The sequence below is a fragment of the Pinus tabuliformis genome, chromosome 8 (assembly GCF_031772625.1).
Source record: "Pinus tabuliformis cultivar Carrire ecotype Pingquan chromosome 8, CPIR1, whole genome shotgun sequence".
Taxonomy (NCBI): Eukaryota; Viridiplantae; Streptophyta; class Pinopsida; order Pinales; family Pinaceae; genus Pinus; species Pinus tabuliformis.
This window is the reverse complement of record NC_142294.1, coordinates 1,072,708,299-1,072,733,711: the sequence shown is the minus strand read 5'-3', so window position 1 is coordinate 1,072,733,711 and position 25,413 is coordinate 1,072,708,299.

The window sequence follows — 25,413 nt, the reverse complement described above, 5'->3', positions numbered from 1 at the left end:
TGATTTTGACTCTAAGGCAAATCTATTGTATACTTTCAGTTTATCTAATACAAAGGGCTGGACCAGCTCAGTGATTTCCTGAAATATTTGATGTCTGGATGATGCTATGTGTGCTGATGCAGAATTCCTGTGCTGCCTGATGAAATAACAAGTTTTCCTCAATCTCTGTTCTTGTTTTCTTATGTTTATTAAATCATACTCATGTTACACTAAACTAGCAGTAAAGAAAAAGAATAGTGCAGGATTTGTTTTATTACACCTTGCGCTCAATTTTTACTGCTGTAAATGTTTGTCTTCAGAATTAACCATGGACATGAATTCTTAATTGCTCATGTTTCTATTAATTCTATAAGTATGAATGTTATCTAGAAATTCTCCATTGCTTCCAGAATAATATTCTCACTGTTTTTCTTTAGCAGTTTATTGTAAGATTCTTAATTGCCTTGCATAAACCGGATACACCACATTCAATCACCATTTCAAAAAATTGTTTCTCAGACACTAATCTGGCTCTGCAGCATCACTTCATTACCACACAGCACATCAAACAAACTAAAGGACCACTGACTCCATGCCCAATGCACTAAGACATGCTAGTAAGCACCTATATATATTGACTAGAATCATCACCAAACACATTCCAAAAACAAAACCTTGAACATCATAGCTAGCCTAAAATACTATCAGAACAGAGACAAATCATAAAGAGAGAGCCCTCTCTGATTACAGTTTGGCTAGAAACTGTAACCCAAAGATTGGTTAGTGGTTACCCCGGCCGTATTCCCTTGGGAGTCATAGGGAACAACCTGGGTGTTAACATAATTGGCGACTCCACTGGGGACAAGCATATTATTTTTCAATTGTTGTCTGTCCATAGACAGTGGTTCTAAAAGTTTGAACAGTCCCTTGAAACAATTCTAAAAATATCCTAAAATATCAAAAACAAGTTCAGAAGCTGGCTCCTAAAAGGGAAACTAGACATACTAGGTCAAACCCTGACCCCAATCCACCAGCTATTTTTGAAAATCCTAATACCATCCCCAAGATCATTAGGAAGCAGCGGGAACAGGAGACCCTTGCTGAATCAAGTCCTGAGACAGCTCATCCAAACCCTGTGCCAACTCCAATCAAGTTTTTATTTCGGTCTACCCTTGGTTCCCCCAGCTCACCATCCACATCTCAAAGCCCTCCTTTCACACCTTCATCCACTGCACATATTCCCTTGACCAACACTCTAGTTTCTACCGGTCCCATCAACCCTATAGTACCCATCGTCCCTGTTATCCCGTTTATCCCTGTCAATCCCATAAACCCTGCAAATATGGCCAATAGGTATGCACCCTTGCAGTTACCTGCTAATGCTGCAGTTCTACCCCAGGACTACCAATCTAAGATCTCATATTTTGACTCCACTGGACCCTTCACAGCTATTCAGCATGCCAAAAGGATGCAAGATCATTTTGAGACCTATGAAATAGATGATGACAGTGTGAGAATGAGGATGTTTGTTCAAAGTCTGACTGGGGATGTAAGAACCTAGTTTAGATCCCTGAATGCCAATTCCATCACAACTCCTGATGAGCTTTATCAAGCCTTTACTAACATATGGGAGAAAAAGAGAGATCCTCTACACATACTTGGTGAATATGACACTATCAAACGAGGTCCTCAAGAGACCGTTCTGGAGTATTGTGCAAGATTCAACAATGTATATAACGCAATCCCACAAAATTTAAGACCTCCTCCTGATTTGGCCTTGTACAAATTTCCTGATGGTTTTGACCCTGATATGGCCTATCAGTTGAAGGAGAGAGCTCCTGAAACCCTTTCAGATGCCCAAAAGGTTGCTGTCACAGTGGAAGCTAACTTGATTGCCAAAAGAAACAGAGCAAGGTTGGAAAAGAGAACCACCTTCAAAGAAGAACCCTCAGCCTTTGATCATAAACTGGATGCAATACTCACTGGTATGAAGAGATTGGGTGATAGAGTGGAATCAGTTGAGAGAAAGTCATCATGGGAAGTACCACAAAACAACCCTCCTAGGAATCCAAATTTTAGGAGAACTCAAAATCCAAATGCTGGCAAGGCCAGTTCTGACCCAGACATAAGACCCCCTTTCCAAGAGAATTATGCTAAGACTTCCACATCAAGTGAACCCAATGAAGATCCCCACATTAATTTAATGGGTTTGGATGGTGAAAGTCAAGTCTTTTTAACACAAGAAGATCATGAGAATGATGAAATCAAGCTGTTCCAAACCAAATCAGGTGAGTCATTTGACTTTAAACAAGGCTATGACACAGCTGTTTATGAAGTCCATAAACAATACAAGTTAAGGAGTAGAACTGTAAATGTAACGCAACCTGAAAAGATAAAGGATAGCCAGCAGCCCAAAAGAGCCATAGTCACAGAGCCAAATGACACAACGGAATCACTTGCAAAGGAAGTAACCATTGAAGAAGTCACTGAACCATTTTCTTCAAAACAGCAGCCCATGGCTACATCATCCTTGCACCCTAACCCAAGTGTCACTCCTCAAGAGATGAGCAAGAACGACAAGCCTCAAGATCAAGATAAGAATCAAGAAGAAGAGTTAGTGAACAAGGAAAGAACTGTCATCCACAACCAAAAGACCCAATCTGAAAAACCCTTTGACCTGGAAACTGAAATTGGTAAATTGAAGGTAGCTATTCCTCTTTCAAAACTAGCCAAGCATGACATTTATAAACAACAAATCAAGAAGTCCCTTCAACTTACTGACAACAAAGATGATGTCAATGTGTTGGATGATACCCCAGAATTGCTGTTCGGTCCAGAAGTTGATGGAAAAACAATAGTCACAGGGATCTTACCTTTTTATGTCAGTTTACATGTTCATGATAAGATATTACACAATGCAATGTTTGACTCAGGTGCCTCTCACAACCTCATGCCAAAAGCAGTCATGGAAAGATTGAATCTAGATATTACAAGACCATATAAGGACCTATTCTCCTTTGACTCCAGCCAAGTCAAGTGCTTAGGTCTAATAAAAGATCTATGTGTATCCCTTGTTCAGTACCCAAATAAAACAATTCTAATGGATGTTGTAGTTGCTGATATCCCTCCCAAGTATGGGATGCTGTTATCAAGGTCATGGGGGGCTAAACTTCAAGGTTCCCTACAACTGGACATGTCATACGCCACCATCTCTGTTTTTGGGCAACCAAAGGGACTGTACAGAGAAACACTAATGAAATACATGGTCCGCAGTGAAGAAAAGCCCCAAAATTTTCCCATATATGCTGTCCATTCAGACATAGACTCATACATTCTCTTCAATGATAATACAACTCCCTCAAACAAGGATGTTGAAACCAATACACTCATACAAGAGGAGGACACTGATGAACAAACCGCTACCCAAGAAATAAGGGTTAAACCATCTCTAAACAAAGTTGTTGTTCTAGAAATCAAGCTAATTCAATCAAGTGATCAGACTGTCCTAGAAGACAAACCAGGTGAAAAACCAGAACTTCAACTTATGATCCCAGATCACAGGGAAGTTATTAAATCTCCCCTAGAAAAAGAGAACCTATGGTTTCTTGAGTTTAATGGGTCAGTCAACAAATTAGGGGTAGGAGCTGGAGTTTGGATACATAATAGACAAAACAGTCATGCAGAAGGCCGAGCCTATAGACTAAATTTCAGATGCACTAATAACATGGCAGAATATGAAGCTCTTTTACTAGGCCTCAAACTAGTAAAATCCCTACAAGCCATAAAAGTGTCAATTCTAGGAGACTCAGACCTAGTTATCCAACAAGTAAAGGGAAATTTTGTTACTAATGATAAAAGACTGAGATCTTATAGGTCTGCTGCTGCTGAACTACTACAGTCCTTCACTGAATTCCAGATTACCAAAATTCCTAGAACCCATAATCTGCATGCCCATAGCTTGGCCACATTTGCAAGTACCTGCAAGCTACCTTTTGAGCCCCATCATTGCTTTACAGCTGAGGTAAAGCACAGACCTTCTGTCCCAAACAATGTCAAAGATTGGCAAGTATTTGATGATGATACACAAATAAACAATTTCTTGACTTTACAGCAAGAATTTGCAGGACTAAATATTGACACTAAAGGAGCAAGTCAATCACAAATACTTGAAATAGCAATTCAATCACAAATACAGAGTAAACAGAATAACAAAGAAATATCACCCAAAACAGCTAAGCAAATGCTACATCCTACAATTTTCAACAGAGACAACATACAAGAAATCCAACAAATTAGTTGTGAGGAGACAGCCGAAGATGAAGCTGAAGTGATACAATTGAAGGACAATTTTCTTCCAACAGGCTTAGCTCCTTTAGAAGACATTTTCGACTCCAATGATGTTCCCAACAAACCAAAAATGCAGCCCCTCAACACTGCCATAGAAGAATGTAACATTGGGACTGCTGAACAACCCAAAATAATAAAATTGTCTGCTTCCTTACCTCCTGACCAAAAGCCTAAATACATTGACCTTTTTAAAGAGTTCCAGGATGTCTTTGCATGGAGTTATGAGGATTTAAAATCCTATGACACCTCTGTAATTCAACACACTATCCCTCTCAAGCCAGATCAAAAACCCTTTAAACAAAAATTGAGGAGAATCAATCCTATGCTTCTCCCAGCAATGGAACAAGAGGTACAGAAAATGTTTAAGGTAGGCATCATAGCACCAATCAGATTCTCTGATTGGATTTCAAACTTAGTCCCTACAAGAAAGAAAACCGGTGAAATAAGGCTATGTGTTGACCTAAGGAACTTGAATCAAGTATCCTTGAAAGATAATTACCCCTTACCCAAGATGGATCACATCTTGTAGAGAGTAGTGGGGGCCTCAAGAATTTCTCTACTTGATGGATTCTCAGGTTTCAACCAGATCTTAGTTCATCTTGATGATTAGGACAAAACAACATTTACAACCCCATGGGGAACCTTCAAATATGTTAAAATGCCTTTTGGGTTGAAGAATGCAGGGGCTACATTCCAAAGAGCAATGGATATTGCTTTTGCCAAAGAGATTCATGACTTTCTTGTCATTTATTTGGATGACCTCACACCTTTCTCCAAATCTGACCGAGAACATTTGAAACATCTAAGGCAGATATTCATAACTTGTAGGAAATATGGGATTTCCTTAAATCCTAAGAAATCCCTGTTTGGTTTGGAGGAAGGTAAACTGTTGGGCCACATCATTTCTAAAGATGGCATTAGGATTGATCCAGACAGAATCCAAGCCATCTTACAAATGCCTCATCCAAGAAATGTAAAGGAATTACAAGCCTTTTTGGGTAAAATCAACTTCCTGAGGAGATTTATCCCAAATCTGGCCGAATTGAGCAGGTTACTAAATAACATGTTAAAAAAGGATTCAAAGGTAAAATGGACGATAGAAGCAAGTCAAGCCTTTGAAGGAATAAAATTGGCCCTCACCCAAACTCCAGTCCTAACAAATCCACAATTTGATAGGGAATTTATCATATTTTCCTTTGCTTCCCAACACACAATTGCTGCTGTCTTATTACAGAAAGATGACCAAGGAAATGAGAAACCCATTGCTTTCTTTAGTAAAGCTCTTAGAGATGCACCCCTGAAATACCAGATTATGGAAAAGCAAGCATATGCCTTGGTCAAAGCTATTAAAGACTTTAGGATCTACATCCTATACTCCCATGTTATAGCCTATGTACCAAGCCCAATTGTGAAAGACATACTTACTCAAGAGAACTTAGAGGGCAGAAGAGGAAAATGGATTGCAAATATTTTAGAATTTGACATTGAAATAAAACCTACAAAACTGATAAAAGGACAAGGTCTGGCTAAATTAATGTCTGAAACAAATTTCCAAGCCTTGGACATCAACCAACTGGACAGTGAACCAGAGCTGGCGACTCCAAAGATCAATGTAGCCTTTGAACAATCCCCCTGGTACTCTGATATCTGTTATGTGTTACAAAACCTGTGTGCTCCCCCAGGATTGTCCAGAACTAAGTGTAGGTTCCTAAAAATGAAAGCTTCTAAATTTTGTGTTATAAATGGCAATTTGCTTTGGAAAAACCATGAAGGTATACTGTTAAACTGCTTGATTGAGAATGAGACTAACAATGTCACCAAAGAATTTCATGCAGGTGACTGTGGTGGACACTTGTATTGGAAGTCCACTGTGGATAAAATACTGAGGGCTGGTTACTATTGGCCCACTGTTTTCTCTGAAGTCAAGAAATTCACCACCTCATGTCATAAATGTCAAGTGTTTGAGGGAAAGAGAAAATTACTACCACTTCCTTTGAGGCCTATTGCAACAGAGAGACCTTTTCAACAATGGGGCTTTGATTTCATTGAAGAAATTCATCCCTCATCTTCAGGCCAACATAGATGGATTCTAACAGCTACAGACTACTTTACTAAATGGATTGAAGTTGTTCCATGCAGACAAGCTAATGATTCCACTATCATTCAGTTCCTTGAGACCAATATTCTTTCTAGATTTGGTTGTCCTGATAAGATAATAACAGACAATGTTGCCGCTTTCAGATCTAAGAAGATGGTGAATTTCTGCCACAAATTTCACATTACCTTGGGCCATTCTACTGCATACTATCCCCAAGGAAATGGCCTTGCTAAATCATTGAATAAAAGTTTGGTAAACATCATAAAGAAAGTGTTAGAAGAAAATAAAAAGAATTGGCATAAGAAACTTGTGAATGCCTTATGGGCAGATAGACTAACAACCAAGAGATCAATTGGGGTCAGCCCATATGAGTTAGTCTATGGATTAGAAGCTAAATTCCCTTCATCACTAGGGATCCCTGTCATGAAACTTCTTCAAGAAAGTCAAGCTGAACCAAATGACATGCAAAGAAGGATCAATCAAATAATATGTTTGCAGCAAACTAGAGATCAAGTTTACAGCAGGGTTCAAGTTTTACAATAAAAATTAAAGAAAGCTTTTGATAGAAGGACTAAGGCAGAAGATTTCAATATTGGAGACAAAGTCCTCAAGTGGGATGCAAGAAGAGAGGATAAGGGAAAACATGGAAAATTTGACTCCCTTTGGATAGGGCCTTTCGTCATACAAGCAACACAGGGAAATAACACTTACTTTTTGGAAAATTTGGATGGCACTGACTTAGGTGAAGGTCCTGTGAATGGCAGGATGCTGAAGCACTATTTTGACTACCATCCATGAGTGCAGCCTAATTTTCCTTTGTACATAATCAGCTATATATATTTTCTTTCAGTAGATAAATAGTTCAGTTTGAGAAGTCACTATAAATAAACAGAAAGGGGGCTTTACATGCCAGAAAGTGCACAGAGGTAATAGCTTCTAGTTTTGAAATACAAAGAGAGAATTTTCAAATTTTGGCAAGAATAGATCAAGGGCCAAGGCATTCTGACCTGCTGTTCTTGGTCTTTCAAGAAGAAAAACCATCACCAAATGGAGCCACTATTTGCTACCAATATCAATAGGTTTCATATTTCATGATTGGCAAAGAAAGGTCCAAATATGCTCTGCTTTGGTGATGCAAAGATCCCATATTTCCAAGAGAAAACAATGTGTGTACATAGCTTGAGGTTGACTAAATTTTGATGGGTGGTCCAACAGCCTAATCTGGATCATACCATATTTCAATTTTCTGTTGTAAAATAGACAAACAAGTCTGTCCAAACTGTTTAACCTTGGCAGACAAGTAGCTTAGGTAGAGAAGTAAGGTTCCCAACTGCTTAATCTGGGACCTTGGAAGCAATAAGGGTAGTTCTAGATAGAAAATCAAAAGAAAAAGCTAAAGAAAAGAAAAGGCACATAAGGGTCTGCAAGTCTAAGTGCACCCTCTAGGAAGTAACAAAAAATACTAGGAAATAGATGGGTAAGTAAATGGGGTTGCAGAATTCTCATTCCTTTCAAGTGAGTGTTTGATAACATGTTTGCAAAGGAATATCAGTGGATTGAGAACGTTCTCTTCTCCATCATGTTGCAGCAAAACAAAGTAGCATGTCTAACTTCCCATTTTCCCTTTTCACATCCATTTACTAACATCCCTTCATCAGTACAAATTCATGGAAGAATTTAAGGTTTTATGTTGGTTCTTGCTTGTGTAAAAGCCACATTTCTTGTCTAAAATTCTTTTTATTTTGATCTAACTTCCTAACTAAGTTTAAGCTCCATAAAGCTTAGTAAACACCATTTCCCATTCTCATTCCCCCCAGTACTAAAAACTAACTCTATCTATTCTAAATCCCTTATGTTCCCCTTCCCCCTACTATAATAACACCATGGTGTATAAATCCCAAACAATGTATAGATATCCTCCCCTTTTAGCACTATAGCTAATAAAGTTTGTCTAAGGGAGACATTAGTCCACCAGGGACTATGGTCAACCCTGTCATGGGATTGCCCTGACCTCTGGTTGGAGTGATAACCTCCCCCTAAGCCCTCACCTCACCTCTGCTCAAGAATTCCACAAAAACCCCTTCCCTCTGCTTAAAACCCACTTTTTAACCCTTCTTCCCCCCTTAGAATAACCCTTGCCCCGAAAAACCCACAAAAAACCCTTAAACCTAAAGTTCTCTGCCCATAATATTAATTTGAATATTTTAATATGCCAGCGGGACCCCCCCAACATGCACGATCCGTCGGGAGGCCCGCCAGCCGTCCATCATCTGCCACCCCCGATCCAACGGTGGGCGGGTATTTTCAGATTTGGATCTGCCGACCTTTAGCGTCCGGGGAACGGTGGTTTTCCGCCCCGTACATGGGACGCGTGGCAGGCGGCGGGGTTGTTCGGAGCCCCCCTCCCCGATACCGCCTTTGCCCAAAGGTGGTGCGGGGAAACCGCTTACCACCATCCCCGTTACCACCTCCCCCTTATGTCATCCATGCGTCATCATGACGTAGCACCATCTCCCGCCCCCGCGCCGCGTGGCCCTCCACGTAGCCCTGCCACCTTATCCGCCCACCACCGTGTTCGGCCACGCTGGCCTACACCTCAGCAGCCACGTCACCCTCCGTACCCAGGCCCGCCATGACGTCATGCTGACGTCATCGGCGGAAAGGTGCCAATTACTCCTTTTTTCCGAATTCGTCGTTAAAAGTCACGGTTTGGGCCGTTTTATGTCATTTTCGAGCGAAAAAGACATAGCCATTGCCGCTGGTTCACTGCCAAATCGCCTCCGGACCTCCAAATTCAAACTTGCGACCGTTCCAACTCATCAACTCAGCTACATTCAGCCTTCACAGTTTGGCTCGCAGGCTTTCTAAGCGATTTTATATAGGTATTCACCATAATTCTCCCATTTCGCCCATGCATACCATTTCTCTGCAAATTCACCATTATAACACCTGTCAAGTTCCACAATTAAGCATTGTCTGCTACTTAAATGAGAGCTAAAGAAACTTGCATTGCCCCAGAACTATAATTCGACATTGAAACAGTCAATTTGCAGACCAAAACTGTGAATTTGTCCTCGAGGTACCCGGCATTGTTCCCTTTTGCCGGGTGTAGACCAGCTGCAGCTTGTTACCAAAGTAAATCACATACCCTCTGCAATTTACCCCTAGCAATTCACAATCCCTGTGAATTTACCAAAAACTGCAGAAACCAGCCTGCCTTTTCCACTGTGAAAAACATTTCAAACATTGTCTATAGTGAGGCTATCACTTAAGCTCTGAGGAACCTTGCAAACCTTTGCACTCACCTTGTTCAAAATCAAATTATACAATGGCTGCCCCTGCACCCTCAGCCCTCAATGTAGCTCCATTAAATCCACCAAATAAAGACCTGGAGGCCTTGCCCTTTGCTGACAAGGACTACCTCATTGAAGACTTTGTGGGTAACAGGGACTTCTTGCAGACCTTCAGGCAGTTAAGACAGGACTACCTGAATGGTCATGATACATATGGGATATGGGAGTCAAACCTGCCATACTACTATCTCCCCTCTGTAAATGTTTTTCCTGAGATCATTCACCTATGTGCTGAAAACTATGATGTGCAGCAAAGAGCCATTAAGTCTCCATCTGGGAGCATCCTCTTTCACATCAATCCTGAAACTATCAATAAGATGCTCCACTTTGATCAAACTGAGCTGCTGTTCCCCTTTTCCATGAATTATCTGCTGGACACTGGTGCCAAGATGACCAGTGAGGAAATTCAGAAGGTCACCAGGACATTTATGAGACCTGAGTGCCAGCCCACAGGGCCACCTCCCTACCTGGATGTCTTTTTCACTGATGTAGGCAGGCTTTTGCTGGACATGATTGCCTATGTGTTGGGGTACAGAACCAGTGAGCATGTGGATGCAACAATGCTGGTATTGTTAGCTGCTTACAGCCCAGGCCAGCCCCCTGCCCGCAAGTACAACTTTGCTAAGTTCATAGCTAACAAGATTCATGATCAGTTGAGCAAAGTGAACAGACAGGGTGTCTTCAAGTACTCGGCCTATATTTACCACCTTTTCATGTACTATCAGTCTGAGCTTTTTCCTTGCTACATCAAAAAGATGGATTATAGAGGGGAAAGAAGATCTGTTATCTTCTGGACCTCTGTCTATCACAAAGTCTCAAATTCACCCTATTCCTATTGTGAATTTGTTGACCAATTTGTATACCCAGTCTCTTGCCTATTGATGAGGTCCCCTCCTCCCAGAATATCAACTGAGATACAGAAAGTTCTGCAGCTTTCCAAAAAATACAAAATAGGTGATTGGTATCTATATGAGAATCATACAGTCATCAGAGTCTATGGCTGTGAGCTCTATCCATACAGGCTCCCAAGATATGTGCCTATGAGGTTATTTTCCTTGGAGTATTACAGGCAGTTGATTCAGTCCGACCTCACCCACTTCCACAGCTCCAAAAAGAAGGCCCACCTCAAGTTCAAACACCAGTTGGGCCCCTTCATCCTGAATAAGAAAGAAGGATGTGAAGATGCCGACCTAATCCTCAAAGATAAATACAAGCTATCATATAGTTTTCGGTGGGTCCCTTATTACCCTCAAGGCTTCATTACTGCTAGAAGAACCAAGTACAGGCTTCTAGGTTATAGGCATTGTCAATACCCACACATTGAAAGATATGCCAACCAGCAAGAATGGCAGCAGGGTACTCTAGTTGAAAAGCTAACTGAAGAAGAGACAATGCTAAAGAATGTAAAGGAGCTTGAAAAAACTATTGACCTAGACTCTGTGCAGCAGGTACCTTTCAAACGGCCTTATTCAGCAGGAGAAGGGACCTCGGCCTCAAGGACTGCACCAGTCGTACAGGCACCTTCCACAGCAGCACCAGCTACAGACAAAGGCAAAGGGATAATGGGTGCAGAAGAAGAAACAGTGAAAGAAAAGCCTGCCCCTTCAAATGAGCAGCAGCAAGAGCCCCAACAAGGGCAGCAAACAGAACAGCAACAGGAGCAGATTGCCCCTCCACAAACGGAGCTACCGGCAGCTCCAACAATGCAAACTCCACCTCCACAAACTGAGCCATTGACTACTCCAATTTTGCAGACCCCAGCACATGAGGAAAGGGGTATGAAAAGAGATAGAGAAGATTCCACTCCTATTAGTGGATCCTCCCAACAACCAGGAGCCAAAAGGCAAAGCGTAGACTCCCTAGAGGTAGAAGACATCACTGAAGAATTCCTTGACAGTTCAAGGAAAAACAGGGAGGGCAGCCAACAGACAGGTACAAGCTCCTTTCAGCAGGAGAAAGGATTACAACTTGGTTTGGAGGTGTCTTCCTCCTCCCAGCAGAGCAAGAAGCCCAAGAGCACTAAGGCTTCTTTCAAACAAATAAAGGCTCAGAATGATCTGCTGAGGGCAGAGGTCTACAAACAATTTATAGATGCAACACCAGCCCAGCAAGAAAGGCTAATGTTTGCGTATGACATTAAAGAGGAAAAAATGATCCTCAGTCACTTTAAGCCTACAGTGCCGCAGCCTAGGTCAGCTGCAGATTTTGTGAAGACAAGGGTGGAGGTCATGGCCAAAGACATCCATCCCATGGACCAGATTGAACTCCACAAGCAAGCTGGAGAGATGGTTTATGCAACCTTGGTGGAGAGGGCAACCATGGCCCATGAGCTAAAGGAGTCCCTGAAAAATACCAACACACAGTTAGATTTTGAGAGAATGTCCTCCCTGGCCAAAGACAATAGAATAAAATCACTTGAGGACATCATTATTGATCTAGGACATGATCCTAGTGATCCAAAGGGTGTAAAGGCCCTTCTGAAGAAGAAAGAAGATGACCTAAATGCATTAAAGAAGAGGTTAAAGCTGCTGCCCACAGAGAACCCTCAAACAACAGAGCTACAAAAGGAAAAACAGGTTGATGACCAACTGGACCTCATAATGCAGCTAAACCAGAGGGTCCTGGATTTAGAGAAAGAGCTGGAAGGAGCATTACAAGATAAACAAGGAGAGTCCACATCCCAAGCTCCTCCAACTACTTCAACAACATCAACAACTACAGAGGCAGCAGTGGCCCCCACAACAGAAGCAGCAGCAACAACAACAGCTCCAGATGCCAGCACAAGTGTAGAAGAATTGACTAAGGCCATCAAGGAAATGGAGCTCCAGGCAAATGAGATAAAGAAGGCCAAGGAAAAATTGGCAGAACTGGATGCCAAGTATGACAAATCAAAAGTAACTGTAGCAGAGCAGGGCAGAGAAATAAAGGCCCTAAAAGACAAGATAAAGGCCTTAGAGAAGGATCTAAATCTAGAGACTGCCATGGCCGACATAAAAAGGATTCTATGGGCCAAAATTGGCCAATCCATCAGTCAACAATGGAGGTCAGTCAAAACAATACATGAGCAGATGGACTTAATGGGCCAAGCACAAGCAGAAATCCATAAGGCCAAAACATTAATGGGAGACAAACCTGAACAGGCCAACAGAATGATAGACTTCCTGAACAGGCAAGAAAAGGAGGAACTGGCAGCCATAGGCATTGCCAATAGAACAGAGGCTATCCTCACTGCCAAGAAGGTACTAACTCTCAAGAATTATGTACAAACAGTGGAGAGCAAGTGCTATGAGATACAGGGTGATGTGGAGGAATATAAACTCAAGATGGCAGTGCTGCAAACAAAGGGCCTGCCCAGCCTCCTAAGCGGTGCAGGAAGATTGATCTCTCGAGATCAATTTGCCAACAGAATGGCAACCTGTATTGAAAATCAGATTACTGCATCTGGCAGTACATCTGAGCAAACAGTGCCTCCCACGGGACAGAGCTTATATGACAAACTTGAGGGCCTGTTCTTTATTGAAAATGAGGTGAATCATCTTTTTGAAACTCCTCCTAACTTTTATAGATATACAGAGGCCGATGAGACTTTGATAAAAAATCGGAGACATCAAATGCCTAAGGAGGATTGGTGGCAAGCAATGCTTCAGATTTTGCCACGGTAGCCTCAGTTGTTCGACCACTGCCAGCTCCAGGTCACTACAAAACAAACAGCATGACAAAGTCAACATTAAAGGCAGCTGAAAGGTGACTCAGCGCATGGACAATGACAGCTAGCCTAAGGGATAAGACAATACGCAAATTTTGACAGCGTATCCTCAGCCGACTCCAACAGCCGCCAAACCAACTGCTTCTGACCATTTTTGACAGCTAAGGCACTAAAGAGTTATTTCAGCATTAACTCTCTCAGCTACAATGCTCCAGGAGTCGACATAACATAAATGAGCCATTAACTCATTCTCTGATATTTTTCTTATGTAAATTTTGTATATATACCCCCCTTGTCAACGCATTAGGGGTTGGTGATTTTGACTCTAAGGCAAATCTATTGTATACTTTCAGTTTATCTAATACAAAGGGCTGGACCAGCTCAGTGATTTCCTGAAATATTTGATGTCTGGATGATGCTATGTGTGCTGATGCAGAATTCCTGTGCTGCCTGATGAAATAACAAGTTTTCCTCAATCTCTGTTCTTGTTTTCTTATGTTTATTAAATCATGCTCATGTTACACTAAACTAGCAGTAAAGAAAAAGAATAGTGTAGGATTTGTTTAATTACACCTTGCGCTCAATTTTTACTGCTGTAAATGTTTGTCTTCAGAATTAACCATGGACATGAATTCTTACTTGCTCATGTTTCTATTAATTCTATAAGTCTGAATGTTATCTAGAAATTCTCCATTGCTTCCAGAATAATATTCTCACTGTTTTTCTTTAGCAGTTTATTGTAAGATTCTTAATTGCCTTGCATAAACCGGATACACCACATTCAATCACCATTTCAAAAAAAAATTTCTCAGACACTAATCTAGCTCTGCAACATCACTTCATTATCACACAGCACATCAATCAAACTAAAGGACCACTGACTCCATGCCCAATGCACTAAGACATGCTAGTAAGCACCTATATATATTGACTGGAATCATCACCAAACACATTCCAAAAACAAAACCTTGAACATCATAGCTAGCCTAAAATACTATCAGAACAGAGACAAATCATAAAGAGAGAGCCCTCTCTGATTACAGTTTGGCTAGAAACTGTAACCCAAAGATTGGTTAGTGGTTACCCCGGCCGTATTCCCTTGGGAGTCATAGGGAACAACCTGGGTGTTAACACATTCTAGTCATTTTGTCTAATTTAGGCTTTGAAGATGAAGTAGAGGAAGTAAATCCTACCCCCACCTCTGCCAAACTTGCTTATGTTGGTGCCTTTGACTCTGATTTCTGTTTGTTGTTGAGAGAAAGAAGATGTGCTACTCTGGCTGACATGTAGGATGCAACATTAGAAGTAGAGTCTAATATTATGGCTGCATAAAAGCTCAGAAGTCATGCCGATAGAAGGAGGCAAAGAGGTGAGGCTTCTTCTTCCTCTTCTTCATATTTAGAGCCTAAATTAGACAAAAATGACTAGAATGATAGAGTCATTAGCTGCTGAGATAGCTAAGCTAAAGGCTGAACAGAACTTAGAAAAGACAAAGCTCCCAAACTCATTTGCTCCAAGAAACCCAAATCCATTCAAGAGAGTAAATGAGAAAATTTAAATCTTTCACAAGGGTAAAGAAGCTAATGAGGATCAGAAAGTTAGAGATCCTTTTCAAAATGTAGTCATGGAGGAGGAACAATTTGAAGAAGAGGATGAAATTCATTGCATGGAAGATAAAGTCAGTGTTGCCTTTTTGACATTGGCCGCATATGAAGAATCACTATTGTAGGGCCAAATATGTCAAGAATGGGACAGAGAGGCTGTTCTGCAGACTGGTGAATAGTAAAGATACAATTTGAGGTCAAATAAAAAAAATCTCAAGGAGAATCCTGCCCAAAGAGCTGTTGTCCAAACAGAGTCACAGAATATCAGGCAGAGAAGACCAGCAGCTGATCCAGTCATCCTCAAAGCTCCAGTTCAAGAGGTAAGAGGTTTTGACAGGTTACCTTCCTCTTTCAACTTTGAGTCAAAGTCCAGAAGTTAAAAATATTTGTGCCTCTGGTAGAGTTGGTAAAGAGTTAAGTGTTTAGAAAGCCTATCCTTGAAGCTCTTGAGCTGGAAACCACACAAACCTCCACTGACTCTGTCAATTTGCAAGATGACAAACCTGCAGTTATGCTTAGCCCTATGATCGAACCTGCTAATAATAATTCTCCATCATTTTATGTCTCCTTGACCATTCATGACAAAATCCTCCACAATTGCCTGCTAGATACAGGGGCCAGCCACAATTTGATGCCTAAAGCTGTCATGGAAGAGTTAGGCCTCGACATCACTAGACCATATCATGATTTATTCTCTTTTGATTTAAGGAAAGTGAAATGCCTAGGATTAATCAAAGACTTGGCCATTACCTTAACTCAGCTCCCCATGAAGAGTATGATGATGGATATTGTAGTAGCAGATGTCCCTCCTAAATTTGACATGCTGCTGTCTAGAGGATGGATTAAGAGTTTAGGTGGGACATTACAAAATGATCTATCTTATGCCACTGTCCTAGTCTTTGGAGGAGAAAGTAGGATATTTTACAGGGAAGCACAGTTGGCATATATCATCAGTGATGAGAAGAATCCTACTAATCATCTCATATATGCTGTGGAGACGGATTTTGGAGCATGTATCCTCCAAATAGAAGAATCCCAGAAGGCCTCAATTCAGCTCAAGAAACCAACAAATCAGGACGAGGAAGAGCAAGGAAGTTATGTTTGGGAGATGTTCTTTGATGGAGCATGTTCCAGGGAGACTATAGGAGCAGGGGTTGATCTGATAATCACCCTATGAGTGACCTCAGTGAAGATTTACTAAAAAAATGTATTACAAACCCATGTGCTAGTGTGTGTTCTGTGTTATTGAAACAACGGATGATCAGATTTCCAATACATAGAAAAAATAAATGGAAAGACATCAGAGAAATACAGTAAGCAACACAAAGACATAAACAGTTTTAATAAGGAGTTCACCCTATTCTCCACAGCTACATCTCCAGTCCAGCTTCAGTGATGGCCTTATTTTATTGTGTCTTTCAGTAGAGAAATTACAATGCAGGGACTCGATATGAGTTCTCCTGAAGCAGATTTTGCTTGATAGGGTGGTTCTTGGATTCCCCAAGCCACCTGGAGTACACAGACTCTTGTTCTTCCTACCAACAATGTGACCCTCGGTCTACAGTGGAAAGAGCCAACTGTGATGCTCAATCCGGACAGATTCCTCTATGGGAAGGCTTGATTCTTCAAGCTCTCTGGTGCTTGATGCTGCCTATGGTCAGCTCGGCCCTCTATCTCCTCTTCTTAGCTTTACTGCTCTCTTTGCTCAGTCCTCCTCTCAGGGTTCACTGTTCATTGTCTCTCTTGTTCGCTTCGACTCTTCGATCTCTCTCTTCGAATACCCATTCACTGTCTCTATTCATGGCTTTAGCCATTCGACCTCCATGCCTGTTCGGTTCCTCTCCTGCCTAGGTCGATTCGCCTGCTGCCTGTGTGCTTGGAATTCCCTATTCAGCGTCAACATGAACACTCGAGAAGTAGCCACGTGTCCGCACTGGAACACTGCCAGCCTGTTTGTCGATTCGTTTCTTTCTCCATTGTGGCAGTCAACGGATTCCAAATCCCCTTAAATCGCGGCTTAATTCCCTGTCGATTCCACTCTGTCTATCGAACGCAATCTCAGCCATCCGATCTCGGCTCCTCTAGATCCAACATCATTCGTATGTCGAGCGCGGTTGATTTGCTCAGCCGATAATGCGCGATCATGTGGTTTTTCTCTCACCTCTACTGCCACGCGTCGATCGTTGAGCATGATCGCTTCGTTTCCTCCAAAACCACTTACTGTTCAAGGGTGCCCCGATCAATACTACTGGTTTCTAGGGAACATGTCCTACCTTTTGTACTTTAGTGCCTTTACCATTTTCCGCTCGCGGTCCTCTGGTTCACCCATGCGACCGAGTGCTTAAGGCTCGTCCTTTTCAGCCCTACTTTCCCAGCGATGTGCGTTAGTGTTAAGCACTAACGCGCATCGAAAATCATCTCCTTTTCCCAATCCGGGGCTCCCAAGGGCTATTTTGGCCTCCTGCGCAGTCTCCATGGGCCTCGGTCAGCGCAATTTGACCGAGGTCCTAGTCGTTCCGTGCCGGCTGCCATGGCCACTAGTTCAGGGTGTTTTCGATTACTGTTTTGGATTCTTCAAGGGTTTGTTTCATCCCGATATCGTCATGGTTCTATGACAGTCATTTATGGATTCGATTTGGATCACGGCCTCCCAACTAAAAAGCTTTTGGACCACCATAATTTGGTTTTCTTCAAGCATCGACTAAGTGAGGGAAATTCTGTCTCACTTGTCCAATATCAATCCACTTTGCACTGCTCGGATTCGAACCTTTAAGCCCAATTCTGAGGTATTCCACCTATCCACTGCACGTCGTCCTTACCTTCCTGTCCAGCACTGTATCTTCCTGCAACTCATTAAGATATTCAGGTAGTAGGTCATCAATAGAAGGTAATTGACTTTGCTCTTCAGGGTCCTCAATCATTGAAGGTTCAAACAACCTCAAGCAATCTGTGTTCATGACTGAGTAGATGTGCATGTAAGTTGGCAGATCAAGGAGAAAAGCATTTTCACCAATCTTCTCAAGTATCCTGAAGGGTCCATACCTGACAGGTTTTAGCTTCTTACCTTCACCTTGCATCCTGTTCTTGCTGATATACAACTAGACTTGGTCTCCAACTTGAAAACTATGCTCCATCCGATGCTTATCATGCCTAGCCTTGTACTTGGCCTGGCTCTTTTCCAGTTGTTCCTATACTGCCTGGTGGATCTCCTGGATCTATTCAATGAACCTAGTTGCTTTGTCCACATCACTGTGTCCATCAACCATGGTATCTTTATGTTATAGACATTTTTGTGCCTCGCATCATGGAGCATGGAATGTCAATAATTACAGGGATCCTCAGTCCCTAAACATGTTGTTCTTACCCCTAAAAGAACAAGGTCATCAAACAACAGCACTTCCAATCAGTTCTCCACCTGAAAACACTTCAAAACAGGCTTATTTTGGATCATGTCAGCTGCTTAACTGAGCTTCTGCGCTGTAATGCAACTGTCCCACTCTGTACCTGCGCTGGAAGTCAAAAGTAATGAAGGCTACCTGCGCTGGGCGAGATTGGCCAAGTGGCACAGTCATCTTGCAAGGTGTCAACTGCCCAGGAAGCTTCCAAACTGACACTTGGTTCATAAGATTCGCCCTATGATGAGTAAGAGGTACTTGATCACCATGTGTAACCAAGGATCTCCAAGTGGACTCAAGAACTGAAGATTAACTGAAGAGGGAGAGGACACAAGGCAGCTTCATGTCAGTCTCAAGCTGACTCATCCTCTCTTCTTCTATCCTATATATAGAGCTCTTCTATGAGGTCTAAGGAGGCGGGAATTTTGTGTAAAGCAAGGAGGTGCTGTTGGATTACAGTTAGAGCTATTGGGTGATTGTTTTACTAGAGGTGAAGAGGAGAGTTCTTGCTGCTGGGGAGGTGCCGCTGGATTGGAGCCATCATTGGTTGTAACCTTCTCAGAACCCTGTTACTTCTATCAATAAAGTTTTGCATGTTCTCCTATATACTTGTATTGCATTGATGTATTGTATTTACATGTATATTTGATTCACTCTAATCCATGCATCAGTTATGAGTACATGTATCTTGTAGTTTCCTCTCTTGTTTTGTGCAAGATCTGTGTGTAGCTGGACCGGCAAAGAGAGTAAGGAGCTGGGAACAAGAGACAAAGAGAGAGGATCAAGATCGACTAAGCGAAGGACACCAGGTTGGTTAATCATTTCTTCTTTCTCTCTGTACTTTCATAAAGGAAAACATCAAAGCTTTACTTTCAGTTGTTGCTAAAGACTGTCACCTTTAGAGTAGGGATAGGGTCATCCGCATCGGATACTTTTCCCCACAACAAACTGGCGACTCCGCTGGGGAAGCCTAGTATCTTGTTGGTGTTTGTAGTATTTTGCTATTCATTTCTTGAAGAAAAGAGTACCAAATCGAAAAGCTTTTGACTATATCAAAAGCGAAGTAGAGGGACTGCTACTCTTGCTCATTTGCTGAGCAAATTCAAGATTTGAAGAGCTTATCTACAAAAGACTCTTTACTCTTTGTGATATATCTTCATCCTCTTGATCATCCCTTAGCCTGTACTTGACCTATAGCTTTTTATTTCAGCAAAAACAATGCATTTTTGAGCTTTTTATGACCCGGAAAACTTTGTAGACGAAACTCTCGTGAGTCAGTGCAGGCTGTCCACAGGCAGCCTGCATTACAGCGCAGGTACTCCCTTCGGGAACTGCGCTGAGAGTGAAATTGGCAGACTAGAACCTGCGCTGGTCCAGTTAGCCCTTGTCTTGCTCAGTCTTCCTATTGTGTCTTGGCCCTGTTTGCACTTGTTTTTGGCTGATTGCTTGCTGGTTATTGTACTTGCTGTAAGCCACTTCTCCTTGACATTATTCCGCCTCAGTTGTGTGATGAAACTGTGAATGTTCTTTCAGTATTTCTTGTTGCAGTTACAGTTTCCCATTGTGAAAAGCGAACCAGTATAGCTGTGACCTCTTAGATCCTGAACTGTAAAAGTGTCTTTGTGATCTTAAGAGCTAGTTTTATTACTATTCATAGCTGTTTGAGTTTGTTCGATTTGCATTTCATGGTTTGAATCTATACATTTCCTGTGTTTTTAAACAAGTCTATCATAAGGTGTCTTTTTGATTGTGGACAAGCTTGTTTATTTCTACTTGAAATTAGATTCAAAATCATACAACAGTTTCCTTTTTGTCTAGCATCAACATTAAGGATAACGAAAAGAAATACATGCATTGTGCATTTTGCATTTGACTGTATGCTTGACGATTTAGGAAGATGTGCATTTTAGTGTGTGTTCTTTGATCTGTGGAAAAAGTTGTGTCCTTCTTTTCCCTCAAGTAGATTAAGGTTTTCAAAGTTGAAAGATTGAAAAGATTTGCTTCTCATTCTTAGATTGCATATAGGAAGTTGTATATATACATCTCGTGGCGAACCTGAAAGGCAAACTGTTAAGAAAGATCAACATTAAAATAAACTCAATTTACATAACAACGCTTTGGAATTTAACGCAAACATCTAGAGGTCTAGGTAGAGACGTGTTCCGGCGTCGTTAAACATAGTGACTGTCGATCTCTACGAAGGTGGGTGATTCCTCCTGAGAGTCGGTGGCGCTAACACGGACTTGAGCTCCCGCGTACCGTCGCGTATATTGGGAGACCCCTATAGGTTTTTATCCTTTATCCTTAGGAAACCGTGTCGGCCGCCCTACTGATCGCGATGCAGTGAACACAGCATTCACGAAGATCGACCACCCGTACCGTAAAACGTATTCTGTGGTTTCGCGAAAGGTTTGGCACACCCTCTGCCTAGATCTCCAGAGCAGTTTCTTTTGGCCTTTTTCAAACTCTATAACTGAAAAAGTCCAACCGAGCATTTGTCACTTCGGGCTCGTTAATACATCGAAGGCAACTAGAGTCATCTTTAGCTTTTTCTCGACTCTTAAAACATGAAAAAGCAAGTTTGTGTCTAAAAGCGTCGTTAATAAAATTTATTTTAAAGCGGAACATAATCACCTGTTATTCCCACGTTGATCTTTCAGTTGAAAAGTATGGAGCCCACCAACCAAGGAAGTAACCTTGGCGGAAGTCCAAATCCCTTCTCCTCTTGGGGAGATGTTGGTGCGCCTCATATGGCTACATTGTCGCTTCCAGGATTGACAATCGGCCTCCCTGTATGGCTCTTTTCAACTAATGTAATCCAGATCGCCACTAATCCTGAGCATTCGAATCAACAGTCAGAACAATCTAGAACTACCCACCAGCCTTCCACTTCTTATGATACTTCCTCTGATCCTTCGTCTTCGCAAGGTAAAGCTGGCAAAAGTCAGCCTCCCAAGGAGAAGAAGGAAAAGAAGAAGAGAGAAAAGAAGCAGAAGGAGCCTCTGGCGAAGGCGACTGGGGGCAAGCAGAAGAAAGCTGACAAAAAACCACACACTGCACCGACCGGGCCTAAATCACCATGTGTCATTTGCAAAGGGATCCATTTCCATCGTGATTGTCCTTGTATTCCCCGGATACTAAGGGACTGGTCCCCAAGGTTGCACAATCCGGTAGCATCAACCTCTGGTTGTCATGTTGATTGCATTCCGTCAACTAGCGAGAGTGAAGGACGAAGAAGGGGACCAAGATCACCCTGTCTATTGTGTGAAGGTCATCATGCCATCCACAAATGTCCATTCTTAGATGAGGCCAAGAGAGTTTTGGAAGATCGCCCGGTGTCACCGGTGCGACTTCCACCTGGATATCAAAAACTCGCGCCTAATCCCTCGATAGTTGAAAATCCGGTTGAACCACTCAAGTGGTCAGCTGAAGTGTCGGTCATTGAGAATGAACCTACTGAATCTAGACTAGACGAAAGTCTAAAGGTCGATACGGCAGTTGGCCCGGTTCTTCCTTCAGAGGTTCTATTGTCCAATGACCCCGTCATTGAAGACCCGTCTTCAAATGACACCGTCGCCGAAGAGTCGTCTTCATGCGACACCCTCACTGATGAGAACAAGGATGACACCATCCAGGTTCTTTTCATCAGCACCGACTCCGATGAGCATCAGGGCAATGCGCCCATTCCTTTATCGCAGGAAGGAACATCATCAGAGTCATATCCGGCCGTATATTCGGTCCCACCGCCAAGCAACCTGGTTGTATCCTTTGATTGGAATCAACTAGGCAGACCCCGGTTACCAGCCAGTGTACCATTCAAAATCATTGTCCAGATCTATAGAATGATTATGGCTGGTACTATCATTGATGAAGGGGCGTCTGTGAGTATCCTTTCCTCTGTTGCTTGGAAAGCACTGGGTTCCCCGGCGCTTTTACCTGAGTTGAGAAATCTCTCAGGTTTTGATAAAGGAACCAGTCGACCATTAGGGATCCTCCCCGATGTACCTGTTACATTGAAGGGGAAGACCGTCAGGATGAACGTGTTGGTAGTTCAAGGACCCTTGGATTATAACCTACTCCTTGGACGCGACTATATTTATTGCATGGGAGCGATAGTCTCCTCACTCTTTAGAGTAATGTGTTTTCCACATGAAGGAAGGGTGGTCAAGCTCGTAGACCAACTTTCATTTCCGGGATCTCGCATCGCAAATAGTCAAATACCAATCCTAAATGGTCTGTTCACTCAAGATTCGCCTCCGCCCCCGGTCCTCCTTCCCGATGAGCGTGAGTGATTCGGAAAGAAAGACTAGGACCCAGGGGGCATGCACCCTGGTCTGCTTCGGGCAGAAGAAACTTCGGGTATAAGACAGAATTTTCGCAGGAGAACATGACTAGTCCGTACCCCGTCCGTAGGAAGTGGGGTTGTTCTGGAAAAATGATCTTTTGTTAAAGTTATGTGTTTGGGAATCATTCACCTTTGTCTAAAAAAGTGGGCAATGCCCGAGTAGGAATTCCCTTATTACAACAAGTAGTCACCATCTTTAAATTCAAGCCTCGCCCATCGAAACATGTGTTTTGAAGGATAAGCAGGGGCAGTCTATTAAGAAGGAGACCGTATTGTTGTGACAGAGGGTAACCATCTTAGGAAACCCAATGATAGGCACCGCCGAAGAAAGAGATTGATCTGCGGCAGCAAATCGAACCGTCTTTGGAATAATAAGAAAGAGGCAAGCCTCCCTCAATAATACCAATGTTTTATCTTTGAGTAGTGTTCTTCTATTGTCATAAATAGCTGTTTGTTAAAAGTGGGCCGACGGGAAGCCTGAGTACTGCGTAAGACCCCTTAAAATAACGAGAAGACAAGTATCGTTAGCATTAGATTAGCAAGATGACAAATAAATGTGAACACCCAAAGAAAAGCAGAAGTAGGGGAGAGGAGGGGCAGCCTCGAAATTCTATCCTATACCTGGGGGCATGCAAACTTTCTGGAGTGCAAGCTAGGGGCGGTTATTTATCTGGTTTTAAGATTAGCCGTTTCCAAAATTGCATGAAAGAAAGCCTGTGGGGCAAAAGTAAAATTTGCCAAAAGTGAGCACAGCTGTGGTAAGGCATAAGCTCTATAAAAATTGGTCCTTACGAGAGGCGTTCTTCATATGACTGGTATATCGAGCAGTTTTAGCATATAGTTCATGCTCGTTAAAAAATAAACGCAAATCCGAGCAGTTTTAGGACTGAATTTATGCTCGTTAAAAAATAGAAAAGTGTGAGCAAAAATTTCCCTCAGAGTTCAAGCTCATGGAAAAAATGAACCAGTAAATAACCTTTTGAGATCGTAAATTCATCAGCCATAAGAACCTTGATCGTGTTTTCATCCATCACCTCCACTGTTCATTTGGCCGATCATTCACTTCCATTTGTGTGTTTACCTCTTTTGAGAAACAGCTGCGAAGAGTGATTTCACCTAGCCATCCTTGTGACACTGCCGTGATTGGAAAATTCCAACCTGTACCTGGAATCTGTAGCTATCCCTGTTTATCACTCGTTCCTCAAAAGACGAGTCTTCTTTCAGCTCTTTTCACTGACTCGTAAAATATGAAAAGTTTGCCGAGTTTTGGCCTTCCAGCTCGTTAAATGACCGGAACGCTATCCCTCCTCTGAATTTTAATCTTTTTGGACCTGAGGGATTATTGCACAAAAGGATCGAGCGCTTGTCTTGTTCGGCTCGTTAAAAGTACCGAACAGCCATCCCTTCTATATTGTTTTATACTTTTTCGGACTTAAGGGATTTGCTGACGAAAAAGGAATCATGGAGTTAACTTTCTGTACCTTTTCAGACTCTCTAAAAATGAAAAGGACCGAGTTTTCTTTGTCGTTAGACTCGTTAAAATGATTAAATAGCGACAAACTTGTCTTTAGACGAGAACGAGTCTCCCTATCGCTAGGCTCGTTAAATCATAGTGATGGGCTTGCCCGAAGGGCAGGTTATAGAACAAGCATATGTTATCCTCCTCAAGCTTGACAAAAATAAAGAGGTACTGGTCAGAAATGACTGGGGAAAAATTGGGAGAACATTCAAAGTTTAATGGTAGTGAGTCACTCTTGAACATGACACTTTTCCTCCGTATCACATCGGGTTGGGTTGTTTCATTCACCGGTCTCATCACCATGGTCCTCGCCACACCATCCACATTTGGGGTAATGCTACCGATCCATCGCATCAGTGTCGTTATATGTTCAAGAGGGGTCATTCTGAAAGTGTCAACCGTGTCCCATCCACTGCCATACATTATCCTTCATCCATTCATGATCGCCACCCTGAATCATATGTCACAGTTTGTTTTCACCTCCACTAAAGTCATTAGCTCCGTTCCGTGTCATTGATGTAGGATTCATTAAGGCCCTCCTTTGACGGATCGCTTCTTGTCGACTTCAGCTCATTATCCAAGAAGTGGATCTAGGAACACCCCCATCAGTACTTTGAAGCTTGCATGTCTCAATGGCAAGTTTCTCACTTCCGGCGACAGGTATACATCAATGACCTTCGACCAGAAGATTTTGCGTGGTGTTCGACGCCAAGTCCTTTATTCACGCCACGTGAATTGTACTGCAGTACCTTGAGGGTCATCGTCATTATTGGTGATTCCTCTCGCGCCTGTTAACGGTTTACATTATTGACCGGTAATCAAGCGATGTCTTTCCATGTTCGACTTCAACGCAATTCTCACATGGATCGAATTGTACTTAGAGTGAAGATCGAACGAGTTTGAAGACCCCGGATCTAGTTTCATCCATCCGGGCTGCGATATATATTCAGGAAATATAAAAGCATTTGCCATGTACATCATTGCAGCAGATGATCATCCTACTCAAAGGATGATAATTTCAGCAGAAAATTATCAGTCTATCTTCAGACGATCGTCTGTCATATGTA